General features: G+C 42.3%; 1 pseudogene; it reads right to left on the bottom strand.

Annotated features, from left to right (window-relative positions):
• Window positions 1-12,573: 12,573 nt before the first annotated feature.
• On the bottom strand, window positions 12,574-19,737 carry LOC127765502 (uncharacterized; annotated as a pseudogene).
• Between the last annotated feature and the right edge of the window lie 1,797 nt (window positions 19,738-21,534).

The following is a 21,534-nucleotide window of genomic DNA, read 5'->3' as shown; positions in this document are numbered from 1 at the left end:
TATTTAATGAAATTTTATCTGGCCCCATTTTATATTGGAATTTATTATTTAAAATTAGATCTTCTCTTCTAGGCTTTTAAAATCATTTCTAATAATTCCAATTAAACAACAATTTATATTTTTAGGATTTTTTTAGGATGTGACAAACCTACCCCCCTTAAACAGAATCTCGTCCTTGAGATTCGGAAGAACTAGCGAACAGATGCGGATGAGCTGACTTCAATTCATCTTCCCGTTCCCAAGTTGATTCGTCTTCCGAGTGATTACTCCACTGAACTTTACAAAAACGGATAACTCGATTCCTGGTTCTTCTCTCATCTGTTTCCAAGATACGGATTGGTTTCTCAATATAGGTCAGATCCTCTTGGACTTCTATCTGTTCAAGGTTAGCTTCTTCGGTAGGTACCCTCAAACACTTTTTCAATTGCGACACGTGGAACACATTATGGACTCCTGCCAAAGATTGAGGTAACTCCAACTGATAAGCGACCTCTCCTCTCCTACTGACAATCTTGTAAGGTCCCACGAAACGCGGTGCCAATTTTCCTTTAGTGTGGAAACGATGAACTCCTCGAAGAGGCGTGACACGAAGGTACACATAATCTCCTTCGTCAAAACTTAGATCTCTACGACGATTGTCGGCATAACTCTTATGACGAGACTGGGCCACACGCAATCTTTCTTGAATGATTTTTACCTTTTCTTCTGCTTCCCTTAGGATATCAGTCCCGAAAACCTGACGTTCTCCCGTTTGATCCCACAAAAGCGGAGTGCGGCACTTCCGACCATACAGCGCTTCGTAAGGAGCCATCTAAAGACTAGCTTGATAACTGTTGTTGTACGAGAATTCCGCATAAGGTAGATTCTTATCCCAACTTCCACCGAAGTCTAAAGTACAAGCTCTCAACATGTCCTCCAAAATCTGATTTACCCTTTCGGTTTGTCCGTCTGTCTGCGGATGATAAGTAGTACTAAAGTTCAGCTTAGAACCCATCTCTTCTTGAAGTTTCTTCCAAAACTGTGAAGTAAACTGACTACCTCGATCAGACACTATTTTCTTAGGGACACCATGCAAGCACACAATCCTTGCCATATACAATTCAGCCAACCGACTTCCGGAATATGTTGTCTTTACTGGGATGAAATGAGCCACTTTGGTAAGTCTGTCGACTATCACCCAAATAGAGTCGTGGCCTGATGATGTTCTGGGTAGACCAGTGATGAAATCCATACCGATTTCCTCCCACTTCCATTCTGGTATCTTCAAAGGCTGCAACAAACCTGCGGGTTTCTGATGTTCTGCCTTGACTCGCTGACAAACATCACATACTGCTACGTATTCTGCGATTTCACGCTTCATACTTGCCCACCAAAATCTTTCCTTGAGATCCTGGTACATCTTGGTACTACCAGGGTGAATGGAGTATAAAGTATCATGAGCTTCTTTCAGAATTGCATCTTTTAAATCTTTGTTGTCGGGGACACAGATTCTTTCGCCCAACCATACAGTTCCTTGCTCATCTTCCAAGAAACCGATAGCTTTTCCTCTTCTCATATTCTTCTTAATTTCTTGAATATCGGGGTCATTAATTTGGGCTTCTCTAACCTGATCGATTAGCGTGGGCTTTGCTTCTAAGGCTGCAACAAAACCTCTACTAACAATTCCCAAATTTAATCTTTCAAAATCCTTGCATAACTCCAATGACAACTGTCGTCCTTCCGTAGCATTGCAATAGCCTTTCCTGCTAAGAGCATCTGCTACAACATTAGCCTTTCCCGGGTGATAATGAATTCCCATGTCATAATCCTTAATTAATTCCAACCATCTCCGTTGTCTCATGTTCAGATCTGGCTGAGTAAAGATATACTTTAAACTCTTGTGATCGGTGTACATCTCTGTACGAGTACCGAAAAGATAATGACGCCAAATTTTCAACGCATGAACCACTGCAGCCAATTCAAGATCATGAGTAGGGTAGTTCTTCTCATGCGGGCGTAACTGACGAGATGCATAGGCAACCACCTTCCCATCTTGCATCAGAACACAACCTAAGCCAAGCTTAGATGCATCACAATACACTTGGAAACCCTTCTTTGGATCAGGTAAAATCAAAATAGGAGCTGATGTTAAGCGATTCTTCAACTCTTGAAAACTCTGCTCACATTCTTCTGACCACTTGTACTTTACATCCTTTTGAAGCAGTCGTGTCATGGGCTTAGCAATCTTGGAGAAATTCTCTATGAACCTCCGGTAATAACCTGCAAGACCCAGAAAACTGCGAATCTCTGAAACCGTCTTCGGTTGTTTCCAGTTGGTTACGGATTCCACATTACTGGGATCAACGGCAACTCCTCCGGTTGAGATGACGTGACCAAGGAACTTCACTTTAGACAACCAAAATTCACATTTGCTAAACTTGGCATACAACTGATGTTCTCGCAGCTTCTCTAGCGCAAGACGAAGATGTTCTTCATGCTCTTCTTTTGTTTGGGAGTAGATAAGAATGTCATCAATAAAGACCACCACGAACTTGTCTAGGTATTCCATAAACACCTTATTCATTAAGTTCATGAGGAAAGCGGGGGCATTGGTAAGTCCAAAAGACATAACAGTACATTCGAACAATCCATACCTAGTGGTAAAAGCCGTCTTAGGTATATCCTCTTCTTTAATCCTCAACTGGTGATACCCTGATCGAAGATCTATCTTGGAGAAAACGGTGGCACCTTTGAGCTGATCAAACAAATCATCAATTCTGGGCAGCGGGTACTTATTCTTGATAGTCACATCATTTAATGCACGATAGTCCACACACATCCTCTGGGTATGATCTTTCTTTTCCACAAAAATAACTGGAGCTCCCCATGGAGATGAACTTGGTCTGATGTATCCCTTTTGAAGCAAATCGTCAACTTGCCTTTTGACTTCTGCCAACTCATTGGCTGCCATTCTGTAAGGTCTCTTATGGATCGGAGTTGTTCCGGGTATCAGATCTATTCTGAATTCAATATCTCTCTTAGGCGGCATACCAGGTAAATCGTTCGGGAACACATCCGAGTATTCCTGTACTACGGGAATCTCTTCCAAAGCTATTTGGTTCAGACTTGACCTTAAAGACTCAAAGGACAGTGCATGAACTGTTACAACTCGACCATCATTGCTGGTGAGAGTTACTTTTCTGTTGGCACAGTCTATCACACCTTTATACCTGACTAACCAGTCCATCCCTAGGATGACATCAAGATCTTTGGATTCTAACAAGATAAGATTGGCCAGGAATGGCACTTCTTGAATTTCTATTCTGACAGAGGGGCTACGTTGCAAACAGAGTACTTGATTACTCGGGGTACTAACCATCAAAGGACGTCTAAGATCTTCTACTTCCATCCCATGATTTCCCGCAAAACTCATAGAGAAAAATGAATGTGTAGCACCAGAATCGAAAAGCACTGTTGCAGGAACTAAGTTAACAAGAAACGTACCCAAAATCACATCTGGAGCACCTTGAGCTTCTGCAGCAGCAACATGATTGACACGAGCCTTTGGCGTAGGTGCGGTAAAGTTACTCTGGGTAGGGACAATCTTCGCGCATCGGGGCTTCGGACACTTGTCAGAGTAATGTCCTGGTTCACCACAGTTGAAGCATACTCCAGGCTTGCTGCCTTGCTCCTTCTTGGCAGGCTGTTGTTGTGTTGGAGCTGCCACAGGACGTGGAGCTTGATTTCGGATGTTGTTGCCAGCATTGTTGTTGTAGAACTGACGCTGCGGACGAACAACAGACGAAGAACCTCCTTGTGGCATGGACTGGGGTCCTAAAGTAAGACGCGGCCTCTGACTATTCCCCTGTTGTGCCTTGAAGTGAGCAATCCGACGTTTCTTCTGCTCCATGCGGTTGTACTTGTCCTCCTGTCGAATAGCCTTATCCACTAACTTCTGGAAATCATGGTAATCCCCAGTCATGAGTGGGTAAGACAGCTCATCATTAAGTCCCTCCAAGAACCTCTCCTGGCGCTCTTCATCAGTGCGCACATCTTCCGGAGCATAACGAGCCAGACGATTGAACTCGTGCAGATACTCGGTGACCGTGCGAGATCCTTGGGTGAGCGACCTAAATTCTTTCTTCTTGAGAGACACCACTCCCGATGGTATATGCGTCTTCCGGAAAGCAGCGGTGAATTCAAGCCAAGAGATAGGTTCAGCAGTAGTCCTGTTAAGGCGGAAGTGATCCCACCACTCAGAGGCAGGGCCATGCAGTTGGTGTGATGCAAATGAGACCTTCTCCTGATCAGTGCACTGAAGCAAATCCAACTTCTTCTCTATGGCGTGCAGCCAATCACCAGCTTCCACAGGATTAGTGGTGCTAGAGAAAGTGGGCGGCCTCACACGAAGAAATTCTGCTAACTTGTTCTGGGGAGGTGCCTGGTTATTTCCCTGGTTCTGCTGGTTCTGGAGTTGCTGCATCATCATGTTCATAAGCTGTGCCTGTTGAGCCAGGACTTGGGCAAGTGTGGGATTCTCTCCATTGTTGTTGTTGTTGTTGTTGGGGCCATTCCCGTTGCTGCGAGTGAGCACCATCTGGCATGGGCAAGAGCACAAGAAGAGAAACCGGGGAAAACTACTTAGGACAGAGAAGTAATTTTTCTTCTAACTTAACTTTTATTGATCTTAACTGAGTTTCATTATTACAAAACTGAAGACTCTCTCACACCACTAAACTCACCAACTACCTAACACTCGAAAGCAAACAAACGCATGCACTTACATCCCACCACTGATGTAAACAACATGCAGGACCCACACACACAACCACACTTAAAACAAGCACAACGACCTAGGACAATGGCTTGACAAGGAACTCTAGGTCTTCCGGGCATCGGAGTTGATTGAAGGCTCGTTCGGCTCGTCTTTATCATCTTGAGTGGCTCCCCACTCGACCTTTGAATGGGTGCGCTTCGATTCTTCTCCTTCATCATCACTTACATTGACGACCGGAGGGTCTGCTAGGGCTGGGGTAACTTCTTTCTCCACCACACGGACCTTTGGCGCCAATTGGTAATGAGGGATGAATAGAGCTCTCTTCCTTGCGGTAAGACGAACCCTGGCCTTCTGCGGCGGTGCTTCTCCCTTCAATGTGGCTAGTTCCTTCTCCAAACGATCCACCTTGTCTTCTAGCTTGCAAATCTTACCGCGATTCCGGTCTTCACGATCTTGAGCTGCTAGCACAACCTCCGCGCGGGTCTCATCCATAGCCCACAGCATCTCAACCAAATGCCTTGTGGTAGCATCATTCTCAATCCCCTCAGTCTCTAGGTAGCTGCCACGGTCACTTCCCTTGGGTTGGCGAGGATGGTAGCGATACTCAGTGTCGGCCAACTGATCACTGTAGCGATCGCGTAGCTCTCCTATGGCGATCCTTGCCACCTCCTGACATGCATGAATGTAATTTCCTCCTCCAGCTTCGAACATCACTGATGGGATATCTTCACTATTACTGTTCAAGGTGACTTTGACTCGACACTTCTCTTCATCCCGATCATGAGGAATCTGGGCATACATAGGGGCAGTCCCAAATCCTATGGCAAAGGACATCGTACGCAACTTCTCGCCACTTCTCAGTCTGGCACCCCGTAATGAATCATGCTATACAAAAGGTAAAGCCGTTGCCCACGCTGGCTTGTGGTTGGCACGGTTAATGTCTCACAACAGTAGCTCGTGAATGTCACGCCCGGAATTTCTATCCAAAATTCCAAACGCTTACATGTGCGCGAACCCTCGTCCAGGAATCAGCCGAGGCACACAATAATAAATTGATAATAGAGTACAATTATTACTCTAATTAATAAGCGAATAAAATGTCATTACAGAGGTAGATAGTTCCTCTCAATCAATAAAGATCTAAGCAGCGGAAAATAAGATAAACGGCGCAGACGATTCCACTCCACAGGCAGCTTGACCAGGGCTACACCTAATCCTCCACACCATCAGCATCACTGTAGAACTCCTCCTCTGATGAATGATTGCAAGGTGAGTATATGACATACTCAGCAAGCCACGCAGCAAATATGCAAGTGCACAGGATAACAAAGGATGGCATAGTAGGGTTTCATTTGCATAAACAGCATTTAATAAACATTTCAGAATTTAGTAAAACAGTTGAGTAATAATTAAACAATATTAATCCAACACTATACAACATACCCTGTTGCATAGGCCCAACCATTCTGAACAACCAATCCCGGCTGCACAGTTCTATCTCCAAACCAGGAATATTCCATTCCAAACCAGGAGCTAATCAAATTATTACCAGTCATAGTATCTTTTATTATGATGAGAGGTGTGAGACTAATCACGAAAGACATTGTTAGACCCGCCCATAACCGCGGGCACGGCTATTCGAATAGTTTTACTCTGGCCAGAGGTGTACCACTGTACCCACAAGACACAGCCCCACGACATGTCACCATGCGCCTTGATACCACCACGGTACCTCAGAAAGGAGCTGTGACAGTACCCCTCGCACAACACAATCCACCACAGCGCACCGTTCCTGGATCATAATCACCCCCTTATAAACAAGGCATGGACTCCCCAGCGACCCCCGTGGGCTTATCTCCGCCACTTCTCAGTCTGGTGCCCCGCCATGAACCATGCTATACAAAAGGTAAAGCCGTTGCCCACGCTGGCTTGTGGTTGGCACGGTTAATGTTTCACAACCGAAACTCGTGAACCGGTCCTTAATTGTCATGAGCACGACCATCAAAACCATGTGCTCACAACCCACCATTAACAGGTTTTAGTTGGCAAATTAATTAATTAACCAATCATGATTAACCATCATGAGTTATCATTAAGCCATCATTAAATAATAGTGAGTCATAAGTTATCCCAATAGTGTGCTAATGTTTCTAAGCTTGGCTAAGCAATCACATCTAATATCTAGCTGAACCAATATATAAAGCTCAACTAGTCAATTTATAATAACCCAAGGTATCAAGGAATAAAGTAATCAAGAACAAAAGGGCTATAACAAACAATAGGTTAATTCCACCCAATGACATTCGAAAATAAATGCAATAGTTGAATAGAAACAATAGCTTTAAACGGGATCAACATGTTCAAAGGGTTATTTGGGATCTGTGTGACTTGCCTTGCTGGCCTTGGAACTCTTCAAATTCTTCTCCTGCGAAAACGGACTCTCCGGAAACGTCGGAATCTAAACAGAAAAGAGCAAAACACCAAAACAGCACATAAACAAGCATGAACAGTACATGTGGATATTTTTAACATGTAGATCTCAATTTTAGAAAAATTTAGAGACTTGAACCAACTAAATCCGAGCTAAGATGAATTAGTTATGAATTTTTAAAGATTAAATCGGATTAAAACACTTATATGGATTTTAATTGAATTATGACGCAATAATGAATTATTTTTGAAAAGGAAAAGAGGATTTATTGCGTCAGCGGCTAGGGTTTGCGGTGGACCGGGTGCACAGCGACGGTTCACGAGAACGGACGGCCGAGATCGATCCATCCAAAACGAACGGCCGGGATCGATCGGTCCACAGCCAGACCACAGCGGTCGGCACCGATGGCGTCAGCGGTGACGTCACCTCCGGCGGCGACCGAACCGCGCGAGCTCGCCGGTGAACGACGGCGCGGCGGCGCGAACGGAGAGCACCTACGGGTAGCGGACGGCACGACGAACTCACCGGTGACCAAAGAAGCGGCGGAAGAACAACGGACGGCGACAGCGGCGAAGAAGAAGCGGCGGCGACCTCCGGCTTGACGACGGCGACGATGTTCCGGCGGTCGACAGCGACGGCGGAGGGGCGGACGAGGACGGCGACGCGACGGCGGCCTTCCCGAGCGACGGCGACGACCGGAGCGACGGCGGCGCACGGCTGGAGCGACGGCGGCGACGGCGGCGCTAAGCTACACGGTGCTAGAGCTCTACCGGCGACGAGAGGCGAAGGCGAGGGTGGCGACGGGTAGCGGAGACACCGGGGATCCTTTTATAGGGGCAAGGACACGGCGGCGAAGGCCCACGGCGGCCGGCGACGAGAAGGAAAGATTAGGGTTCGGAGGAGAGAGATGAATCCGATTCGAGATCGAATCCACGAATTTCCAAAGTGATTTAGATAAAGTTCCAAAAGGGAAAAGGTAGAGGAGGTCCCGAAGATCATTTCCCCTCTATTGATTTCATCGGAAACGGAAAGGATCGGCCGGATTTGGAAGGAGACGACGGCGGCGCGGCGCTAGGGTTTCGGGCGGCGGCAGCGCGAGGAAGACGAAGAGTCTGACAGGTGGGACCCACCTGTCAGCGGGCGGGAGCGCGCGCGCGCGAGCGACGGCTGCGGCTGCGGACTGGGCCGACTTGGGCCGGAGAGAGAGAGAGAGGGTTTTGGGCCGACTTTCGGCCCAAAGCCAAAAGAGACTTTTAAAAACCTTTTTCCATTTAAATTACTCATGAAATGCAATTCCATTTATTAAAAATACTTCCTTAGCTCAAATAAATCCCAGAAAAATCTAGGAATTATAGAATTAAGCAAAGTATTTAATGAAATTTTATCTGGCCCCATTTTATATTGGAATTTATTATTTAAAATTAGATCTTCTCTTCTAGGCTTTTAAAATCATTTCTAATAATGCCAATTAAACAACAATTTATATTTTTAGGATTTTTTTAGGATGTGACAGTGAACCGGTCCTTAATTGTCATGAGCACGACCTTCAAAACCATGTGCTCACAACCCACCTTAATCCAGTTTTGATTACCAATTAATTAACATAACACGATTAACCATCGTGAGCTACCATTAAATATAACCATAATTAATAATATAGTATAATTCACCCCATTTATGATGCTAATGTTTCTAAGCATGGCTAAGCAATTATATATATATAGCATTTAGCTGAACCAAACCAATATATAAAGTTCTAGCTAATCAAATTATAACCCATAGGAAAATAAAGTCATCTTCGGCCATTAATTAATTGGGAAAGGATCACCACCCGATGACATTCGAAAATAATGCATAAGTTGAAATAAAACATTAGCTTTAAATGGGTTCAACATGCTCAAAGGGTTGTTTGGGATCTGTGTGACTTGCCTTGAGCTTCTTCGAACGCTTCTGAACCTTCCTCAACGAAAACGCTCTCCTCCGGAACGTCGGAAATAAAGCAAATGAACAAAATCAACAAAACAGTATAAAAACAAGTATAAACAGTACATGTGGATATTTTTAACATGTAGATCTTGATTTTAGAAAAATTTAGCAACTTGAACCACTCAAATCCGAGATACGATGATTTAGTCATGAATTCCCGAAGTTTAATCGATTTGCATCTAATAAAGAAAACTAAAAAAAAGATTTATGACGTCATCGCTGACATCATCACCGGCCATGGCACTGCTCCACGCGACCACCGGCAATAGAGAGCTCGGCCGGGCTAACGGAGGACGTCTACGCGTAGGGGACGACGACGCGAACTCATCGGTACTAGCAAACACGACGGACGACGACGAACGGCGGCCGGCGACGAGGTCCCAAGGCGGCACGGCTCGGCTCAACGTCGATGGCGACGCTCCGGCGGTCTTCGGCGGCTGCGAAGGGGCGGCTGGGGTTCCTCTCCTCCATGCGCACCCAACGGCGGCGACGGGAAGCGGAGGCGACGGCGCTGGCGGCGGCGCGGCGCGGCTGGAACGGCGCCGGCGCCGGCGACGGCGGCGGCGCAGCGCGGCTGGAACGGCGCCGGCGCCGGCGACGGCGACGGCTAGGGCAACGTGGCGGCGGCGCTACGGGCGACGAGGGAGCTCGGGACTTGGGGCAAACGGAAGAGGACGACTAGGGGATGCTATTTATAAGCATGGGTGGAGGAGATCGGCTCAGGAACGGATGGATTTGGTGAAGGAAGATTCGGGCTTATCCCGAGTTCACCCGAATAAAAACGGCCGAAATTCATGAGATAGATAACGAATTTGATGGGGGTTTCTTCGGGATTAGGCAGAGAAGATAGAGAGGAATCCGTTTTTGCAACCAATTTTGGAAGGGAAGCAACGGATGCACCGGATTTGATGGAGGAGGAGGCGACTGCACAGGTTGGCTCGGCTCTGTCTGGAGCTGGAAGACGATACTGTAGCGGCAGGGAGGGAAACTAGACTTTTTGGGCTGGGCCGGAAGGGAGCAACAAAGGACTTCCAATTTAATAAATTAATCAATGAGATGATCTTTAAATTGTTAAAAATACTTCCAATGCTCAAATAATTTCAAGAAAAATCCTGAAAATACTTGGACACTCAAAGTATTTAACAAAATTAAAATCAGATCATTTAATGATTAATTTAATATTTAAATAATTGCTGAACTGCTCTTTGTATTATTAAAATTAAGAGTTGAGCTCCGAAAAAATCCAAGAAAATTCCAGAGAGTATAATTAACCATGGAGAATTTAATAAAAATTAAATCCATCCATGCTTTATACTTAGGAAATTTTATTTCCCCACATTTAACTTCACTTGAAAATTAATGAATACTTAATATAAATTCTAATAATAATTTATTAAATAATTTATAAATCCTGAAACGAAAATCAGGGTGTGACAATAAGGAATCGTCGAAGGAAGACAAAGAAATCTAGGGCTTTGTGGGAGACGAAGGGTCCGAGGCTTCTAAGAAGATGGAGGATTTTTGGAAAACGGACTTGAAATGGATCCCAAAACCCCTTTAAATAGGCGCACTACCTGGCGGTTCGTATTCCAAGGAGAGAGATTGCCGCCGAAAAATCCTGAGGCCCATTGCGGGCGGTTGTTCAGACTTCAATTTAAATTCATATTCGAACCGTTTGACTCCCTTTAGCGTTCTCGATGGCTCCACATCTCCACGGTTCTGCACCGAGATCGACCAGGTGAGCACGACAATGCGCTAACAGGAGAGTCGCGGGCGACAACGTGAATTCATTTAAGTTGAAGTCGGGGGCTAGTGTCAAGGTTACGGATAAGGAATACCTCATATCCTACGACTTACGGAATACGCAGATATGGTATATCTTCACGTATACAGACTATTCCCATATACGTTGGTGGAATTTGTTACGAATTATGGAAAATATCTCCACGAGCCAAGTGATTTCCAAAGTCCTACTCGGAAGAGATAGAGTTTCTGTTATATCGTACAAGATCCGATGTCTCCGAGTCTTACTTGGGGATCAAGATGATCCGCGGTATAAAAGGGACCCCCGAGGAGGGGTGCAAGGCATCGAATCTCATCTCCAACACACCCACCATAGTTTCCGAAGTCGGAGTACGCGAAGCCAAGTCGCCGGAAGATCTCGTCGAATACATCGACTATGATCTCGTCGGTATCATTAGTTTCGTCTACTTCCATTGTAATATGTGGTTTTCTGTCATCAATCTCATATAAACTGGACTAGGGCTATTACCTGACAAGGGGCCTGAACCAGTATAATCTTTGTCTTCTATTTGCTCGATGTCGTATTACGTAGATCCTCGTTCCAACGTACCCCAATACCTAAACTATCCGGTCTACGAGTATCACTCGTCGACACATTCAAAATTCTATTGCCGATGCTCATCAAAATAGAGATCGATGAGATGAATTTAATGAGGACGACGTGATGAAAACATGTTTCTGCGAGTTGTGAACTCAATAATATCATCTGTTTTTAACGGGTTGTCCATATTGGTTGGAACGCCAATTCCAAATCTGCAACAACAACACAACATTACATATAACTCCAATAGTTCTTCTAGGCGTTTCAAATTGGTATCACTAACATTGTTAACATTGTAGATTTCCAATCCAACATCATCCAACGCGCGAAGTTTCATCCAATTTGTTTCTAAATAAGACACTCGACAACCATCGCATGACAGGAGGGTAGCAAACAAAAATCTGACGTCAAGAGATGCAAACTTTATCAATCTTATAATATGCAAACTTCACAAATTTTTCATGTAAGTTTGTGAAAATAATGGTATTGGTTTTAGAAAAACTATTAAAAAGTATTCTGTTTCATATAATATGAAACTTCTTTTAAGTTTAAAAACTTAGTGGGACTAAACACTTTAGTCCATGGCTGTTTGAATATAGGGACTAAATATCATTAATTGCATTGTACAATGACTATGTTACCTCTAAAACCATGCAAATAGAAATGACTATGTTACCTCTAAAACCATGCAAAGAGAGATGCACCATACCCATGCGTGAGGGCAGTAGGTAAAAAGGAGCTATAGTCCCAATAACCTCCTCTCATAGGGACTAATAAACTAATGCACTTTAAGTCCTTTTTAGTCCCTCTTGTTTGGGACTTTAGGGATTAAAAGGGACTAAAGTTTTAGTCCCTCCAGCCAAACAAACTCTTAGCAACATTTATAATAGCAAACCAGTTTCATAAATCTAACATCCAATATATTTTAATAGTATATTTATTTTATATTAAAAATATTGTTATGTTTTTAATATAAAAGGTTTTTAAAAAAAGAGTCAAAACATATAAAACAGATGGAGTAAAAGGCAAACATTTACTCAAGCTTAGGTCTCGTTTGGACAACATGATTTCCCGTGTTAAAAAAAAATGCTGGCGCCGTCTCGTTGCGTAGCAAACTGGCAAGTGCCTCAGAATGCAGAAAAATAAAATGATAATAATAAACGGGTACAAAAGCAATCTCAAAATGCAGCGCAGGTAAAGAGCTCAATGTGCAAAGTTAGTCGCTAATGGTCAGGTTTCACCGCCCAAGTTTCAGAACCAAACATGTCAGATCCAAATGGAGATAGAAACTGGAACAGGAGTGTTATTTTTCAAAACTACAAATATAAAAGGAAGCATTTTGAGCAGAGCAGCTGATGAGGCAAATATCATACAGAGAACAAAGGTTAGATAACAAAACTACTGGGAACTTAACATACTTGGCATAGTTGCATTGTGTCAAGCTGAGTGCCTTGCATACCACAGAAGCTCACTGACAATCTACTACAACGAGCAGCAAAAAAAAAACTACCAGCAACCAGTTCAAGAGAAGTCTTATAACCAGTTGGGAATCTTCAACTAAACTTCATCAACCACATCTCTATGGGAATCGCCAACATCTCATCATATAAGCAGTTGGGAACCTTTGATCTTTGGGAAGTTAACGCACCTCCACAGCTTGCCCGCTGCTGCCATCAGAGCTCTCTGCTACCAACGGGAAGTTTGCAGAGAAGCAGCTACATGTGTATAGTAGGCCAGTTAGACTGCACAGACAGGAAAAAAGCACTGAATCAGCGGTGACAATCACTTAGCAACTTAGGCATCTGAATATGAAAAGGAAAAAACAAGGGAGAGAAAATATTTCGGCAGTTCACTTGCAAGTTCCCAGAAAGTAACGTGGTAGCATGAGAAGCAAAATGATAGGAGTTGAAGGCAGCAGATTTGTAAAACAAATATGAAGAACAGGTAATAAGCAACGAAAAGTAGTTAACTTTGAAAGCAGATCACACGCATGACGGACTGAGGTGCATTACAGTAAACAAAGACCGATTTCAGAACATGATAATTAAATAAGGAGTTCTATTTTGTTGAGATAATATGCAAATAAGGTTTTTTTTATCCAATTCACAGCTAAACCATTGCCAAAAACTTTTGTACCTTTCCTTGCTCATGGCAAGACAGAAGAATATTAATGCAAAAATGACAAGAAACAAAGATGCAACACAAAAAAAAACTGAACCAGAGTACCAGACAATGCACCACATGACCTTCTGATTATAGATAGAACACTACTATCAGAAATTTGGCTCACATTAGAAAGATAAGTGAAGTTTAAAAGCAAACGTAACTTGGCAACAATCATAACTTCAGTTCAATATATATACCAATACAAATGTTAGATTCCTAAAAGGTTCCCTCCAAATTTTACAAAAAAAAATAAAAATTTTATCATTCACTGTTTTTATAATACAAAATAAACTAGTATCTAAAGACAACGACATTAATGAAGAAACTTAAATCATGATAAAGTAAATTACTAGTATTTAGTGCTATTTGATTACCATGAAAAACATATTACCTTACTTGTCACAAGTTTGTTTCCTTTTTCTTTGCGAGGGAGGAAGAGCCTTTTTTATTTGTGGGAGAGCCAGGTCATTTCCAATAGAACCAATGCCAAAAATATGATGCACACTGAACCTTGCAGTATTTCCTGATGGTGACAATACTGCAGCATCTACTTGGGTCTTCTCATAGTCGACCATCAGTCTTTTTTGAGCCCTTGGGATATGGCCTGGCAAAAGTATGCCTACAGCTGTATCCAGTTCCTTCTTCGTGATCTAAACAAACAAGTATGAATGTTACATGTCTACAAACCTATTGTTCCATAACTTCTGAGAAAAGAACATGAAAGTGCACATACCCTTCCTGGTACTGTATAATGTCCAAAGAAACATCTACAGAAATAAAGCTGGGAATACCCACAATTCTCAAAGTAATCATTAGCAGGTACCCAGTCCTGCAATTCATTCTTTACAGAATATGTCAACGCAGAACTCATACGAGGCACCCTTCTTGTTTTTCTTTTCCAATAGCCACAATCCTGCAATACCTCCTCGAATAATTCTCTGTCTGAAGTGAGTCTTTCACGATGAAACCCCACAAGTCCTTCAACAATCTGGACTCTCCTCTCTGATGATTCAAGGCTGATATTCTTGAAAAAGACAGCCCTTGCCCTCCAAGAACGTCCAGTAGATGGCACATCTTCAAGTAAAGATATTCTGAACATAAAATCTTCCACGTACAGCGTATATGATAGATAACCTGAGGTTGGATCAGTGTATCTAAAGTGGTCATCAATAATCTTCTTGAACGATAACCAATCATTTATATATCTTCTACTTGTGAAATCCGTCATGGGGGCATTAATGTCAATCAACTGGTAATACTCTATATAATAGACATCATGTATGTCAAAGCCACCAAAACATTTCCCAGAACAATGGGCCCTTTCCAGACAGAGAGCCAACATCTGTCCAACTTTAGCTGCTGCATCTTGCAAAAGTACACCACCCCATTCTTTTGAAGATTTTAAAAGGGATCTTGGTAAGTTCACATGCTCGAACCATTCAGCCCAGGGATCATGCCCCTTCACACTATGGATATGATCCAGTAGAGGAATTTTGTTTGCCTTAATCATTCTATCAACAATCCTGTAGTCACACACACACACAAAAGAGTCACATTGATGTTCTGTGAGCAATCCTATATATATGTTCTAAAGATAGGAATACACACCTCTCGCAACCAGCAGGAGGCTCTCCACCGCCCCGGCTTCTGGAATTGACAAATATGAGAGAACCTTTATAGAGATGTGATTCCTTCACCATCTTCTTTTTGTCAATCATGCCCATGGAGTATGTGTAATACACATCCTTTGGCCAATAATTTGTCTTTTCAATTGCCCGCTGGATAACAGCAGAAACTTAGTCGTCATTTTCTGTATCTACTAGTATCGTCTGTCTGTTCAGCAGGAAACTAACCTACATATAACAAAGAAAACCATTTGAGGATCAAATGCAAGTTATGAATGTTGTAAATGTAAAGGACTCAGAAGCAAGCATACCTGAAATTTGCCCTGTCCACTGTTGCCAGGGGTTGAGGCAAATTGTAATTCCTCCTGTTCCACAGCAACTTTGTCGTTCGATGATGAGGGGACTGTATAGGGGAAAAAGGGGAACCCACATCAGTTTCAACAAATTAGTTATCTGAATATGAAGAAACAAAGACATAAAACAGTACAAAAATTAGCACTGTAGTACTAGTGTATTACAAGAAAAAATACAGCCAGGAATGACACAGAATCCTATCTTTCAGAACAAGTTGAGGGAGTTGGAATTATTAGTGGATAAGCTGTAATTGGGGCATATCGGGCCCTATGTTCTGAGCTTCTGGAATACAATGGGATCTTCATAAAGTTGATCTTTACGAGTCTTACAGTCAATTCGATTGGAAAATCTAATGGCAAAAAGAAGGGGATTCATTAGCGCACTATTTAGTACGAATCGGTGAAATGAGGCAACCAATCAAAACTATTCGACATGCTTCAGTAGATTTCATAGACAAATGTCATGGAACAGATCACATGATGATAATGATGGTGCATAACAATTAAATGGCAGTAGTTCAGTTCACTGAAAAGACGTCATTTGACGATTTGAGGCATATTGCAGTAAACATGATGAGTAGGGATTGTAAAACAAAGCTTATCCTTTCCAATTAGCGGTTAAACCATTGTGAAAAACTTTTGTAGTGCCATTTTCCTTGCTCTTGGAAAGAGGGATATGAAGCTTTAAGCAAATTAATCCAGAAAAGAGAAGAACAAAGATACCAAAAGAAAACTCACCCACAGACACGGTACAGTTGCAATGAGCATCAGCATAAAAATGATTCTCATCACAATCAACATAGGAATGCATTGGCCTGTGAACATCCCTCAGAGCATTCTGTATGTTGTTAGGATGTGATGACAGGAAGTCCACAACTGGTCTTGGATAGAAGGACTACAGAGTTGATATCAAACTCATTTTTTTTAACGAATATATCAAAGTCAATTGCAATATTTGTAATCGTTTGAATGCTTTAAAACTTTGCAGGACTTACCATTCCAGTGGCATTGCACATCTGAATCAGGTCGCTGCAGAACCTTTGTACTTCCTCCGGGCGCATTCGTGAAAGATTCAGAGAAGTCCAATTATCCAAAGCTCCTCCATTAATGATTTTCTGTAAAAATAAACAATTAGACAAAAAATGTAACAATACTAAGAAATATTTCTACGAACGATCTGAAACTTATAATATTAGTGCCTTCCCTTTAAATAAAACTCAAATTTGCATCTGCAAGTAAATTATGTTGGCTGAGTACTACAATTTGTATCTTCACGAATTTTACATACATATCAAATAAGACTTTATGAGAGAGATACAACATATGTTAACTGGTTTGTCATTTTAACATACCCTGAAACAAAAAGGGTCAGACATCTTCGGCTATCCCCACATAAAAAACAAAAGTTATGAGCCTAAACATTAAAAAAGCTAAACAAGTAACCATGAATTCGCTTCAACAAAGCAATGCTAAGTTATTTTGAGTTTTGGGCGAAACTGAGTTATAACAATGAAGCACGTCATCACCTCTTCAGCGATGTTCCAATGTCCAACACTAGGCACACCTGTTTTCTCCATATCACAGAAGTACTGAAGAACAGTCATTGTTGTTCCTTGCTCACCAACAGGACATCTAACAGCATCGAATAACAGGCATAAGTTTGGGAGGAATAAAACAGTAATTATTCATGTTATAAAGAAGTGAACAAGTATAACAACAAAATGTAGGCCCTAATGAAAAGATGACAACAAACTGCTATACTCCATCCGGACAGGAAAAATTGTTTGTAATGCATCATTTACACAGTATTTCAATTGAATAGTTATGGATTTTCAATTGCACAGATAGATATCTAAGGCAGAACCTGCATGTTCAAGAAAAAAATATCTATGGCAGAAAAAAAAATGCCCAAAATCCACATAATGTACCAATATGCCCAGAATCCTTAACACGGACCTTTCTAATATTATATCAAGTATCAACGATCTGGTACATTTTTGCCCCCATTGCTTACAGCATGCAAACAAAATAGAAGCTATAACAGCAGCCGTGAGAGGAAAGATAATTACATGTTATTGCTCATAGGAATAGGGGTGATCCCTGTTATCTTATATCTTCCGATTTGGTCATCATGGTGGTTTGTTTCAATGCAAACATGACATAATACTTTCTTTAGCTGAACATGTTGAAAAAAGAATGTTAGTCATTATAGGTATTATATAGCACATTTTGTAAATTCCCTCGGTAGGAATATTACCTGCACACGGTTCTGCTCTAACAAAGGTCTTGAGGTGTAACTTATGTTCAGGAACCCATCTATAATTTGGATAATTCTCACAGGCATAAAGGATGCTGCAGACATATCTGAATGAAGTAGATCAAAAACGGTAGTTAGTATCTAAATATTCCCTCCAGTCACAAATATTTAACATTTAGGTCAAGATTTGGTCAAACTTTTGAAACTTTGACCATAAATTTTGTATTAGAATAATTTTCTGATAGCTTTTTTAAGGCATTACACATACCATTTTTTTTGTTTTTTTTAGATGTTATTGATGGTTAAAGTTTCATCAAATATTGTCCTAACATCAAATAGATATGACCAGAGGGAATAATATTAATATTCAGTGAAAACTAATAAGCAATAACTGAACGGAAGTACCCGTATTGAGTGAAATCCCTATCTTTCTCAGGCGCAAGCTTTGATGGTAACCTCTCCAAGACTCAAGTCCATCACCAATGTAACCCTGGTGACCAATCTGAGTACAAAGAAAGGATCTGGGCCCTGTGACATGACTGCAAAAAAGGTAATTGTATTTACAACATTGTCAATACCCTGGTCAAGAAGTTATCAATCAAATGTCAAATGAGAAAGATCTCATACTTCCGAGAAAGTTTATCACTGAGGATAACATCAAAAACATGGATGATTTCTTGGGCTATGCCCCTGTGCTTTCCGAGCAGAAAGCGCTGGAGGTGGTACAAGTTTGTTTTGCCAACAATTTCAATTGTGATCTTAAATTCCTTTTGCGCCCTGCAGAAGGGCAAGACATAATAATCTAATATTGAGAAACATGTAGCTCGGTACATAAGAAAACTCTTAGCTAGAATCACACAAACCTTTCTTTAGCATTCTTTTCTGGATCAAATACTTTGACCACAGACTCCTTTGATTCAAAAGGAAGTGAACCATTGGTTTAGAGACTCTCTCTTCCGTCATATGCTGGCCGTTTGCCACCAAGAGTTGTGAACCCGTGCAACTTGATGAGCTCATCAGGTAGAATCCTGCTTGTTTGACTTGAAGTAGTCTTTGTATTGATAACGAACTGTAAGATTTTCAGAACAACTCGATGAACTTCATGCATATAAATTTATAACCTTTTTATTGGGAATTCAGAACGAAATTTTCAGGGGAAAAAGGAAGGATAACTTTTCTATTGGAATTCAGAACAAGATTTTCAGGGGGAGGAGGGGGGAATGAAGAATAATTTGGAGCTACTTAACATGAAGTCATGAACCTACACCTCAAGATCACATAATAATAACTAAACGAATAAAATTAATTTCAGAGAGCAGTCAACCAACAGTATTAGAACCACCATTACAAGACCAAACTACTGAAACTTGAGTGGCGGTTCTGATTATCTAGATGTAATGGAAATGCAGTAGTACAGGTTACGAGTAACACACACTATCGGAGTCGATTCATGGGTGAAAGAGATATGAAAGTGACGCCGCAACCATGAAAAATAGAATGCCCAGAAACGAAAGCTACACCTATTTAGGGACTAGCAGTCTAACAGATCGGAATAAACAGAAATCCAGCAACAAAAGAGTGATCTCCCCGTCGATTTTCTCCATTTAAGTGGAGGATCTTCTCCAGCAATAGGAAAAAACTACCCTGCTACACATAACCGCATTACTCACATGGGGCGGCAGGCCATGGCGGGCGCTAAAGGAGAAGTTCAGACGAGCGCCATGGCGGAGCGCTCAGTACGGGTGGCGGCTAGGCTAACGATTTACCCAAGAAGTGGGGGAGGATTGAGGAGAGCAGACGATGATGGAAGGCCCGTCAAAGCCGATAAGAACTGCGGTCAAATAGGAAAAAAAAATGAAGATTAAAAGGCCGCTAGGCTACCTATACAGCTCAGAAATCAGTACCCATCATCTTTAAAGCCCAGAAACAGAGAGCCCGTATTAAACAAGTACAAAAATAAATTTATTTAAACCGTTATTTTCTGGTTGAAGATCAAACTTTAAACAATTTTAAAACCACCATTATTTAAAAACAAAGTCAATTATGTTGGCCAGGAAGATCTCCAAATCAAGATTGTACGGCAAGCAAGCAGTTTATCCAATTCGTCTAAATTAACAGACACCATGGAGATCGAGTTGGCCAGGCTAAATACAGATAAAACAAGCTTAAAAGAAGCACAGCAAACGAAACACGATGGAAGGTTTTTTTTCTTTAAAAAAAAAAGAAACATCCCGAAGAAACTAAACGACGTACGTAACGGACCAAAATACCTTGATCAAGCCATATAGTCACAAGTCTTATCGACTATACTAGTAATATTTTGCAACAAATTTGTTGCTGTGAGTACGACTTCTCCCGAGAAACGAAAAAAATTCGTAAATTTTGCCAAAACATTAGAACACATCGATTCGGGCCATTAGGCCTCTAATAAAAGACGGCAATCTAGCCTCACACACAAACAAAAAAAAAACAGAGGTGGGCTACCCGCTGCCCCACTTCTATAAACAAGCAAGAATCAATCTAAAAGTTGCCTGCAGAAAAAGGATAGCTAGCTATCCAATACTAGTAGTCAATAAACAAGTCAACCAGGAAAATAAAAGCTCGAACAAACAGCAATACTAGTATACTGTACTACTAAAGATGCTCACTCCCATTTAAGGCTTCAGTTTACCCAAAGCGGTAATCTCCAGAAACAATTAACGAGTCAAAAAAAGATGAACAAAAAAACACACACACGAAGAAGTAGGAACAAGCGATGCAAGAGTGGATTCAACGAGAAGCTTAATTTGTTTCCAAAACCAAACCCAACCAAGCTCCCGCAAAAGGGAGATATCAAGCTCTGTAACTTTGATACAATGGAAAAAGTTTTGGAAAAAGAGAGGAAAAAAAAAGGGCAAGCATGCCTGACTGCCTGTGCGTATTGAGCAGCAGTACATGCATGCGTCATGCGTGTCACGAGATTGCATGCAACTGGAGGAACCGAAGTAGAATGACCAAATTAAGAAGAGGCAGACAGATAAAAAAACGGAGGAAAAAATAACTTGAAACAAAACGCGAGAGATTAATCCGTCATACGAACGCTAGTTCCGGCCATAAACACCCACAAGGATGAGATCGGAAGCGTCGTTGGATCACCGCACCGTACATCGCAAAAACTTACGAAATCAGCCACTAGCTAGCATGAGAAACTGCAAAAACCACTCAAAAACTAACGTGCAAAACCAGATCTGCAGAGTGCTACTAGACAGCGCGCGGCAACATCTACAACTGGATCGATCGAGGAGAAGGCAGCACACGTAGATCTGGAGGATGATGAGGAGGAGGAGGATGAGGAGGAGGAGCTCACGTCACAGAAGAGGTCGTTCTCCTCGATCATCACCTTCTTCCCATTGGACGCCCCACAGCCCGGCCGCACCGGATCGATGTCCGACGCCGCCACCGCCACCGCCTCGCCACCAGCCGCAGCGGGTGGAGGCAGCGTGGACTCCTCCATGAGAGGAGCCGATCGCCACAGGACCGCGCCGCCGAGCTCGTACGCGGCCTGATCGTGCGGCGCCGGGATGGCCGCCCTTGCTCCGTAGTAGACGACGACGTCGACCAGCGGCGGGGGCTCGTG

This window comes from Oryza glaberrima, chromosome 3, assembly GCF_000147395.1.
Source record: "Oryza glaberrima chromosome 3, OglaRS2, whole genome shotgun sequence".
Lineage (NCBI taxonomy): Eukaryota > Viridiplantae > Streptophyta > Magnoliopsida > Poales > Poaceae > Oryza > Oryza glaberrima.
The sequence above is the reverse complement of the archived record's forward strand: the minus strand, read 5'-3'. Positions and strand labels throughout refer to the sequence as shown.